Source organism: Mesoplodon bidens, assembly GCF_964165515.1.
Source record: "Mesoplodon bidens genome assembly, chromosome: X".
Lineage (NCBI taxonomy): Eukaryota > Metazoa > Chordata > Mammalia > Artiodactyla > Ziphiidae > Mesoplodon > Mesoplodon bidens.
The window spans coordinates 38688903-38700914 of NC_138163.1; the positions used below are offsets into that span (position 1 = coordinate 38688903).

At 40.4% G+C, this 12012-nt stretch overlaps 1 long non-coding RNA gene across 1 annotated transcript in view; it reads left to right on the plus strand.

Moving 5' to 3' along the window:
- Window positions 1-10235, plus strand: part of LOC308609011 — a 75478-nt gene extending 65243 nt beyond the window's left edge. Inside the window, exon 3 of the long non-coding RNA XR_014014259.1 lies at window positions 9905-10235. This is a non-coding gene — a long non-coding RNA (uncharacterized lncRNA). The remainder of the gene's footprint in view (window positions 1-9904) is intronic.
- The last annotated feature ends 1777 nt before the right edge of the window (window positions 10236-12012 follow it).

Here is a 12012-nt window from a genome sequence, read left to right on the forward strand (position 1 = left end):
GAGTGATGCCTTCCAAGCTCCTTATGTGCCTGACTGGAAGTGTCTCTACCCATTCTAAAATTGGGTTTTTGTCTTTTGATTATTGAGTTGGAAGAGTTATCCATATATTCTGGCTTTAAGTTCTAGTTTATTTTTTATTTTGTGGTTGTTTTAGTCCTGTAAGTTTGTTTCTTATTTTGGGGTGGTCAAATTGATCAGTCTTTTATGTAATGACTTCGTGTTTTGTGCCATGTTTAGAAAGACCTTTCCCACTCAAAAATATGAAAAATATTCACCCACATTTTCTTCTAGTACACATATGATTTCATTGTTTTTAACACTTAAATCCTGCCTGATGTTGCTGAGCTAAAGATATAAATGATTCCAATACCGGGAACATCTTTAGGAAAAGTGTGTAGAATTGTTATAATTAGGCAGTAATTTGTCTGTTTTGGTTGTCTGGAAGCAGGCTGGCCTTTGGCAAAATTGTGAAGCTAGTGTGTGACCTCCTCTCCTGCCATTAGATGCCCTTTGGTCCAATCGCCCAGTACTCTTATGCCATCATCTAGCTTTCTTAAGAGCTCTGCACAGTTGAAAACTCTCTCCCATATCTGTGTCAAGTATTCATTCTCACCCAGCTGCCTATCATGTTCAAAAAAAGCTAATTTCTATTCATAACAGCTAGTGTATTACTCCTCTAAGAGGTATTTGCTTTTTGCTTCCTAGAAATGCAGTGCCTTAAACCAGAGTAAAGAATCTCTGAAGCGTCTTGGAGGTTGGTCTCCAGGGAGAATTTTTTTTACATTGAGTGACCTTTCTGGTGACTCTGAAAGTACTCCGTGTCAAGTGGTCACCTACTCTCTAGGATGGCCCAATCTGAAAGATTTTGCTCCTAATGAGGGACTGATGTTGAAGTCATACTCATCCTCCTCCCAGTGACTAATCTTTCATCCTCCCTTAATGGAATGTTAATGACCGTGGTTTGTTCCTCTAATAGAGGATATTGATGTTCTCAAAGGTTTTTGTATTTTCTTTTCTTTTTTTTTCTTTTTTTTGTGGTACGCGGTCCTCTCACTGTTGTGGCCTCTCCCGTTGCAGAGCACAGGCTCCGGACGCGCAGGCTCAGCGGCCATGGCTCACGGACCCAGCCACTGCACGGCATGTGGGATCCTCCCGGACCGGGGCACAAACCCATGTCCCCTGCATTGGCAGGCGGACTCTCAACCACTGCGCCACCAGGGAAGCCCGATTTTTGTATTTTCAATGGTGTGTCATGTTATTCTTCAAATGGCAGCCATCCACTTCCATCCCCGAAATCTAATGAGACTCCATACTTGTTATGACACTTATTTTGTATTGTAGTCGAAAATGGGAGAAAGGACTATGTTTTGTCCTCCTCAACTTCCTTCCAGCACTAAGCATAGTCTGACCCCTCAATACATTTTTAATTGATGAAAAATAAAGGTCAAATAATTATTAAGAAACCTCTGATCTCACTTTGTCCATGCTGACATCACCTATTCTTTTGACTTCATTTTAGTCATCCCAAAATGAAAGTCAAAGTCCTGAGTTTCTTTTATACAAGTATGGACACAAGCTACATGAAGAAGAAAGTTGCTTACCATGAGACACAGATATATGGTTTATCCACCACTCATATCACTTGTTATATCAGTTGGTTGACCTAAATATTTCAAGCATTAGAAATAGTGTCAACGACCTCAGATCAAAATACACCACTGACATCTTAGAGGCAGGTCAAATTTATATGCAGCTAATCTTGAAGAAATCTCAGAAAACTGATAGGAAACAGGCACTGATAGGAAACAGGCTCAATGTTCAGAGATGTGTCTTCCCTTACATTCAAGAAGAATGAAGTTTAAAATAGTTAATAGTATGCATTAGCATGGACAGAAAAATCATAGATTATGCTTTGGATTTTGATTTCCTCTTCAACTTTGTAATAATTTAATGGTTTTATGACCATCCAAGATTCCATTTGCATAACTCTTTATTTTAAATGGCATTTGATTACAAAATTATCTTGTTGGATTGGGCACAGCCTTACTCTATTCTGCAGTGTAGTGATCAAGGGAAATGTGCTAGCTGATCTTATTTTTTAAAATTTGAAGTGAAATTATTTCTATCCATATCCAGTTGTTATTAAACTGAATCTCATACTAATTTATTGTAGATAATGTAAAGTATCTCTGAGACTTTTAGATATCATGTATAGTATATACATCACAGCTGAAGTAAAAAAATATGTTCCATTGTCTCACAAGTACAAGACATTTTATTTTGGTGAATTATGGGTATTTCTTTCCTAATTCTAATCATCTTCTTAGTCTTAGTTTATTGAATTGGTTTTCCTGTAACTATTAAAATAAAAGCTCATAATCTTTGACTATGAGATTGTCTACCACTCTTTCTTTGCACCACTACATTTTATATTTTTATTACAGTTGCTTTGGTGGTAGGATTCAAATGAGAAGTCAGTTATATATAGGGACAAATGAGTACAATTTCTCTCCTTAATTGAGTAAGTAAAGCTAGAGTTGATCGGCCAAAGATCATTACACACAGTTTTCATATTAGTTTTTGTCAGATCTAGAGGTATCGCTAATTAACACCCTCTTTCCAGGGCTACACCTGTAAAAGCTGTGTGAGCCTTTAAAGAGAGTTTTAAAAAATAAATCTTGTAATTTGATTCTAAAATGAAAGCCTAATGAAGGGCAATTTGCAAAACAAGGAATGGGCAATCTAGGAGATAGTCATCCTTTATTATTGGCACTGCCTTAGTAAATAACCCCAAATTTTAGTGCTCAAAGCAAAGGGGACACTTCAGACACTTATGTTGAAGTGGCAAAGGACCTCTCTTTAAAAATTTAAACCATCAAAAGAGTGTCCTGTAGTGATATCAGTTTCACTACTGGTTATTGTGATGTTCTGAAATTATTCCAAATACAGCCATCTGTCCTCCAGTGTTGGCTGAGGCTTCCCCATTTAGATTTGATCTGACAAGGGATTAAGTGTGAAGGGCTGAGGCAGGTGTGGTTGACTGGCCTGGGCTGGTTACCTCATTTATGGATTCCTGAAACATACTTCTAATAGATTTCCATGCTTCCAGTTTTCCTTCTCAGTCCATTTTCACTACTACTACTCTCACTCTACCAGAATCTAAAACATGGCTTTTGTTTTCAGCCTCTTGCTTTCCTGCTTAGAAACTTCACAGACTCCCCACTTCCTACAAGTTTAAGTCCATAGTTCATAATCTGATATTCAACGTCCTTCTTAATCTTGCCTAAACTCCCATTTCATCCACTTGTTCTTGAGTGTCCACCATTGGGCCAGGACAGCTAGGTCAGAATATTGCTGGACCAGAGCTGAGTTTTAACTGGAAAGTTCCAAAACCATGACCTGGGATTCAACTATGTGTATCCAGTTCCAAAACATAATACAAAGAAAGACTATTTGAAGTCTCTGTATGGAAGACTTAAGAGAGATAGAATGGGGTGGAAGGTGTGTGTCAGCCTGGGAAGGGAAGTTCAGGAATTAGTAATTGAACTAAAAATATGATAGTAATTATTGGCAACACATTTTATGTAGTGCCTAGTACCTATTGGTAGGAATAGTAGAGCACGTTAAAGGAGCCACACTGAGCAAGTCAGTATTCCTTGTCATCCTCATCTGTATCCCCCATGCCCTGTGCTGGGGAGTGTGCAGGATGTGCTCCTTTGGACTGTAGCTCTACTCTGGTCCAGATACTTCAGCTGACCTTAGTAGTGCCAGGAGGAGTTTAAGAGCTTTTTATGAACAATTGTGCTTTGGTTGATATATCCAGCTGTTTGGCAGGCATTTCCGAGATGAGTGTGGAGGGAGAGGTCTGGCTGGAGATGAATTTGGTAGTTACCAGCACATAGTAATAGTTGAAATCCAGGAAATGGATGATATCCTCCATGGAGAGTGTGTGGGGGAATAGGAGAAGGGAAAAACTCTGGGGAACACCAACACTTAAGGACTGGATAGAGGCTGAGAGAAAAAGAGGCCAGCAAAAGCAGTAGGAGAAGTGGCAAATAACGGTGGTGTGGTAACTGAACTGAGAAGGAGTTTCAGTAAGGAGGGAGGGGTCCACAGGACCAAATGCTGCAGAGAAACCAAGATAGATGGGGCTAGAATTATGTCTACCAGATATGGCCATACAGAGGTCAGTGGTGGCCTCGGTGAAGGTATTTGGGTAGAGTGGTGAGATCAGTCCATGTGGTGAGCAAGTAGACAGAGTAAATCTGGATTACTCATTTCAGGTATTTTGCTGAGAAGAAAAGGAAGTGGCTAGAAGCCTGTGCAAAGTAAAGAAGGATATTTAAAAGAAAGGAAATCCCCAAGCAGGTATATTAGTAGAGGGGAAGGGATCAGAGGAGTGAGAGAGCTGAAGGTAAAAAAATCCAGGGTGGGTGGGCTGGAGGAGGTAGGAGGGATGGAAATAGGAGCACAGGATGAGTCGGGAGGATGGGGGAGCTGGAGGGGTGGGTAATAGCCCTGAATAGGAGAAGCCACGTCCCTTCCTCTGACCAAAAGAGTGGATTACAGTTACAGGAAAGTTTGCAAAGTGAAAGGAAATCGAGGCACATTTTCTATCAGCCACCTCTTACTCACCAGTTCAGATCCTCTGGGCCTTATTGTCTCAGGGGCCTTTGGCTACTGTTTTGTCTCAGCCCGTTCTCTCAACGGGCTCGGACAGACTGACAAGGTGCAAACCCCACAGCTTCTCAGTGCTGGGCTCTGCCGTTTTCCCACGGACATTGAGGCTTGAGACAGCGTGGGACGGCCTGGGGCGCCTATGCACAGCAAGCGTAGCCTGGAATAGCCTGGAAATGCAGAGGAGTTAACGCAGCCCAGGGCTGCAAACCTTTGACGAAGAAAACCTTCATATTGACTCTCTCATTCCTTCATTTCCCTCCTTTCCCTCCCTCCTGCTTCCCTGGGAGTGCACTCTAATAACATATTTAGGCTGAATCTTATGGTTTTTGTATGTCAAATTGCCGAATTTCAGCACTTTCATATGATTCAACCAAATAGCACATAAACCATTGCTCTGCCTTCTGGGGAACTCAGGCTAAGAAACACTTAATGGTCTTATCGCAGTAGGAGGTATAGTCACCTACTGAACATGAGCTATTATTAATAGCTATCATTTATTCAGCAACTGCTGGGTGTCAGGCACTGTGTTAATTGTTTTGCATACATAATCTTATTTAACATATAAAGTAGGTATTATTTTTCCCATTTTACTCATGAGGAAACTGAGGCTAAAAGAAGTTAAATAACTTGCTCAAGACCATACAGCTAGTAAATGGTGGAACCAGATATCAAACCTGAGTCTGTCTGGTCTGTCTGGTTTACAAGCCTGCAATCTCTTTACAGCACTATGTTGTCTTGCCTAATATAAATGTGATAGGGAGTTAAAGGAAGACTGTTAAAAAGGATAGACTTGAAGTAGTGAGGGCCCAGCTAGATTTAAAATTATGAGTTTATAGTGGCTAAGATTTATACCAGTGGTACAGATTTCTCCAGCTGTGTTCAGCCATTTGGCTATAGGATCAGAGAAGTCTGGTAATTGAATTGATTGAGGAGTGGGTATGTGGTTTTTTTAATATCTTTATTGGAGTATAATTGCTTTACAATGGTGTGTTAATTTCTGCTGTATAACAGAGTGAATCAGCTGTAGCTATACATATATCCCCATATCCCCTCCCTCTTCCGTCTCCCTCCCACCCTCTCTATCCCACCTCTCTAGGTGGTCACAAAGCACTGAGCTGATCTCCCTGTGCTATGTAGCTGCTTCCCACTAGCTATCTATTTTACATTTGGTAGTGTATATGTGTCAATGCCACTCTCTCACTTCGTCCCACCTTACCCTTCCCCCTCCGCGTATCCTCAAGTCCATTCTCTATGTCTGCCTCTTTATTCCTGTCCTGCCCCTAGGTTCTTCAGAACCTTTTTTTTTTTTTAGATCCCATATATATGTGTTAGCATACAGTATTTGTTTTTCTCTTTCTGACTTACTTCACTCTGTATGACAGACTCTAGGTCCATAGTGGGTATGGTTTTGATAGTCACAGATGTACAATGGAAAGAAAAGGGAGCAAGCGGATTGAGGATACAAGAGAGTACAGTGATTTACCCCGGCGTGCAGACTGGGTAGGGGAAAGTGACGCCAGGTGGAGGCAAACTAATAGGGAGAAAATGGAAGGGTTCTGAGGTCAAAGATCAGATTTATTGGGAGAGAAGAGTTGGAAAGCCTGTAGGATAACAGTTGTAGTGAGAGTGGGAAATTGGTTTGAAGGTATTAAAGGTGTAATATTTCCCAAAGGAGTGGGTTGTCAAAATGCAATGGAGGTGGAAATCACTGGAACTGAGGAAGTCAAGGCACTGTGAAGCCATGGCAGTATATTGATCACCCTTATGGATTTGGAAATCATCCAGGATGATGATGGGACTAGAGGTGGACTGTGAACCAGATGGCAGAGTTCTCAATAAACGCAGCTGAACTAGGAGTTGGGTACATGACAGGAGCAAGGAGAGGTAGGATGCTGTATATATAGTTAGTGTGATTTTCAAATAAGAAGGGATTTATCTTTTTTCACACAGTGTGAAATATTAATAGTTTAGAGATTGGCAAACTACCCATGGGTCAAATCTGGTCTTGTTGCCTGTTTTTGTAAATAAAGTTTTATTGGAACACAGCCATGCCCATTTGTTTGCATATTGTCAATGGCTGCTTTCAAGCTACAACAGTAGAGTCAGGTGGTTGCAAAAAACCCAGTATATCCCCACAAAGCCTAAAATATTTACTATCTGGTACTTAAAAAAAAAAGTTTGGTAACCCTGGTTTAGAAAATGCAGTGGGGGAGTAAGGTGAATGGTGACATAGCTCTCCGTAACCCTCACCTCAGCCCAACATGTAGGCTGTGGAAGAAAATACAGCCTTGGGATGGCTTTATGGCATATGGTCTTGTAGGTAGAGAACTGCCTTTCAATTAGCAACAGGAGATGGAGTGAGTATTCAGGGAAGAAGTGGACACATAGGAGTGGACTGTGTTTACCAAGGAATATGAGTTCCAGACTGTGCAGTGGAAGTGTTGGAAGAGAGACAAGGAGTTAAGAAACTGGATAGAGAAGAGAAGAAGAGAGGATTGGCATTGAGAAAATTGTTGGATTGTTGCTGTCCAGCCAGAGTTTGCAATTTGGGTGGTGCCCAAGGATCACAGGCATAAAAAGGCAAGGAGGAATTTACCCAAGGTTCTCATTTGGGTCAGGCTGAGCTACTTCCAGATTGCCTCTAGTTTAGCAAGTAGTTCCAAATTCCAAAGGCAAGCTGCCCATGGCAGGGTGGCTTCCAGGGCAGCCCTAGGCCTCTCTAATTCCCTTGTTTTGGCAGTCTGAGAAAAATGTCATCTGGTAATTTTTGAATATAGAATACAATCCTGTTTTTCCCCCGTTGGAATATTCATGGGTTTTACTTTCTGTCAGTGAAATTATAAAGACTGTAAATTTACTTTTTGGTCACATGTGCATGCTGGTAACTCTTGTTTGAAGGTAGTACATTATTTTAAAAATATATCTTAAAAAAGTTTTAAAAATATATCTAGAAGGTATCCCTGGGTCAGAGTCATCTTCTTCTTTCTTTCTATCTTGAATAATATTCAGATCCATAAGTTCCAGCAGGGCTGGGACCATATTTGGCTTTTTCATTGTTGCGTCCTTAGAGCCTAGGAGTAGTAAAAGCTCAATAAATTTTTGTTAGATGAATAAGAAATGGTTTTTCCCTTAATGGAATATGACTTAGGTATTAATGCTGAAAGTACTGGAAAATACTATTTCAGATTTTCCAAGAAAACTAGAGCTTGCTCAAACTGGGGTGGGGGGGACCTATAGATTTTACCAACTTTTTAAAAAGTACCACAGGAGACCATTTTTTTAAAGAAATAAATGCTTTAGGAAAAATTGTGATTTGAGTTGTATTAACATTGGTGAATTTTTAGAAATATGTCATTTTTAAAGTGTTATTGAAGTATAGTTGATTTACAATGTTGTGTTAACTTCTGCTGTACAGCAAAGTGACTCAGTTATACATATACATATTCTTTTTCATATTCTTTTCCATTATGGTTCATCACAGGATACTGAATATAGTTCCCTGTGCTCTCTGGTAGGACCTTGTTTTTTATAGAAATGTGTCATTTTCAACATGATTTTAAATAAATGATGTATGAGGGGCCTGGGGTTAAACAGGGGGAAGAGACAGCAGAAAATAAATGGTAAAGGAACACAAAATCTAAGCTCTCAGTGTTTCAGTCCTTTTGGGCTGCTATAATAGAAAAACCATAGACTGGGTGGCTTAAACAACAAACATTTATTTCTCACAGTTCTGGGGGTTGGAAAGTCCAAGATCGAGGTGCTGGCAGATTCAGTATCTGATGGGGGCTTGCTTCCTGGCCCACAGATGGCCAGCTTCTGGCTGTGTCCTCACATGGTGGAAGGGGCAAAGGTGCTCTCAAGGGTCTCTTTTATAAGTACACTAATCTGATTCATGAGGGCTCCACCCTCATGACCTAAGTACCTCACAAAGTCCCCACTTCCTAATACCATCACATGGGAGATCAGGTTTCAACATGTGAATTTTAGAGGGATGCAAACATTCAGCGTATAGCACTCCACTGCAATACTTATCCTCAAAATCACAAAGAGAATCATTGCCAAAGTAGGGAAGGAACATAGGAGGTAATCCAAAGAGTTACAAATCTGGACAGCCATGAGAGGAAAAGAAGTTGAACCAGAGAGCTTGTCTTGCGTTCATCTATTTTGAGAAAGACTGGATAAGACCATGGCTTCAAGTTGTTTATTTTGAGAGGGACCATATTGAATTTGAACTTTAGAAAGAGGCAGTATGGCACGGTGGTTTAGAGTCTGGGCTAGTGAGTCCTGGCTCTACCACTTATTAGCTGTGTGGGCTTGAGCAATTTCTGTAACTTCTAGGCCTAGGCCTCAGTTTCTTCATCTGTAAAATGGAGTTCATTATAGTACCTACCTTATAGAGTTGTGTATTAAATTATTATATATATATATATATATATATATATATATATGTATATATATGGACCATAATCTGGTTCATAATAAGAACTCAATAATCAGTAGTTATGATGATGATGTTTGGTATTAAGTAAAAAAGTCTCCAGTTTTACTGATTTAGGTGTAGCTTCTTACCAGTACCCAGTCCAATAACCAAGTGAAAGGTTTTGCTTAATTTTAACTTATCCTTGGCCATTTTGGCACTTTGGGCATATCATGGAAGAGGATTTACAGTTTTTTGGAGGAGGTGGTCTGTATTTTTTAATCCTTTTTCCCCGTGAGTTTCTAGGACAATTCTAAAAATCGTGGCATTTTCTTTGGTGTACTTCAAAACAGTACCATAAGGTGGAGCTCTTCCCTTACTCTAGAATCACAAGTGGCTTGAACTTTAAGACTTGGATAGAGTAATGAAAGCAACTTAAAATTGTGGTTTTGCTACACTAAAAGTAGTCCTGTTTTTTAAAAGAATAAAGCAAAAAGTTTGAACTTTAAATATCTCGCAATAGACAAACACTTGCTTCTAGAAAAATCAAAACATCTATTTGAAGATTTTAGATTCAAATCAAAAACATGAGAAATTCTAAAAAATCAGGCAATCTAAAATGAGTTGCATAATATAAAGCACTTTACATAATGAAGCCTAGTATGTGTGTATGTGTGTGTGTGTTACACATCTCAATCTCCTAAAGACTGTTAAAGGGTCTCAAATTGATGTCTGAACGTGCTTGCTCTTGGGAGGACTGGGTAAATCTAGGTCAGTTGTCTGAAGTCATTTGCTTACATATTGCAGGTGTCTGCCCCAGGTGTCTAACATGGCTGTAGGCCTTCAATGCTGATGAGGATGATGGACCCACCTATACACCTTGTGACCAGCACATAATGAGAGACAGAATGCCAAATATTTTCACCCTGTTCATGACCAAGGTTCTGGATCCTCATTCTGTGCCTAGTGGACCAAATCTAATTGCAGGGAGTATCAGAGGCTGGTACAACTTGGATGGGTGGGGTTCCTCATGGCTTAATCAGGAAATTCTTAGCCGAGTCTGAAGAGGGCATCACCTGGGTGGTGGGATCATGAATAATTTTGTGTGTGTATATATATATATATATTTTATATATATTCTGATGTGAATCAAAAATCTTTTACAACCATTCTCTATTGGCTGATCTTTTTTAAAAAATTCTTTACAATGAATATATAGTATTTTTGTAATCAAATTAAAATAACCCAGTCTCAGTTTTGGAAGAACAAACAAACAAAATATGCGAAGTCGAAAACTAGATGAGATCCAAACCTCTGGTCTTGGAGGGGAGCCCAGAGTATCACCAAAACTAAAATATGGGCTAAATATGGGTGTTGACATTGGGGTATGGAGCCAAGAGCCCAGGTGCTGAGTGATGAGAACAAACATAAGTTGACCGGAGAACAATGTGGATGGTGGTGGTGGGTAATTCTGAGCAAGTGCTTAGAGAGAAAGGAATCCACCCCTTCAGGATGAGCAAGGCCAAGCCTTCCCAGGGTCATCTGGGTGCCTGACAATTTCTGTGGTGTGCATGAGGTGAGAGGTAAGCTCCCTGACTTGGGTTCTGGTCCACAGCCCCTGAATTGTGTATGGGAGGCCAGTAGAGTTGGCCCTCCATATCTGCAGGTTCTGCATCCTAACTGCATATTGAAAATGTTTGGGGGAAAAGTTCCAGAAAGTAGAACTTGAATTTACCGTGCACCGGCAAGTATTTACATAGCATTGACATTGTATTATACATCATAATTAACCTAGAGATGATTTAAAGTACACAGGAGGATGTATATAGGTTATATGCAAATACTGAGCCATTTTGTTTAAGGGACTTGAGCATCCATTAGGTGGTGGTGGGGTTGCTCTGGACCCAGTCTCCACACATACTGAGGGACAGCTGTACTCAGTTTCCTGGTCTAAGGTGTTGGGGTGGTTCAGGGCTGGGTCTTGTGGGCCAGATGCAGGCCCTTCCCTTTTCTTGGATTACTGGGCCATTCTTAACAGGTGACACTCTAGAGTTACACATTTATCAGCAGCATTCCTGTCCTGTCATGCAATGATGTTACATTCATGATATACAACAGCTGGGAATGCTGCATAGTACTCCAGAGGGAATCTCTGGTTGGTGAAGAAGAATCACTTTGGTTAAAGGAGAATCTGAGAATATTCATCTGCCACCCCAACCCCAGACCAGCTGTGAGTCCTGTTAGTCAGTTTTGCCTTAAGTAAAGCTACTTGGTCCCATCACTGCATTTTTTTCTCACAGTACTTTTGCCCCAGGAATAAGGAAAATTGTGCCTCTTCCATATTCCCCAGGTGCTTGATGGAAAGCACTGGAAAGCTGCCTAACTTGCTGGAGTTCCCCTTTGCTCTGTGTGTGTGTGTGTGTGTGTGAGTGTGTGTGTGTGAGTGTGTGTGTGTGTGTGAGAGAGAGAGAGAGAGAGAGAGACAGAGGGAAAGAATGAGGGAAAAAACACAAAAGTCAAAGGAGCCAGCAAAATTGATATCTGGGGGACTTTCCTGGCGGTCCGGTGGTTAAGAATCTGTCCTTCCACAGCAGGGGGCACAGGTTTGATCCCTGGTTGAGGAACTAAGATCCCACATACGCTCAGCCAAAAAAAAAAAATTGATATCTGGACCAGAAAGCCAAGATTCAAAAAATTACTATGAATGGGGCACTATGATTTATGGGATTAGAGGCAGCTATCAAGTCTGGAGTGCACATTTAGGAATCTAAAGTTAAAGAAACAAAGAAAATTGGTGGAAAACAATTTAGATGACCAGGAATCTAAAGGACAGATACTAGCAACTGATATTTTATTTTTAACTATTTATTTATTTATTTATTTAGGTTGCGCTGGGTCTTAGTTGTAGCACACAG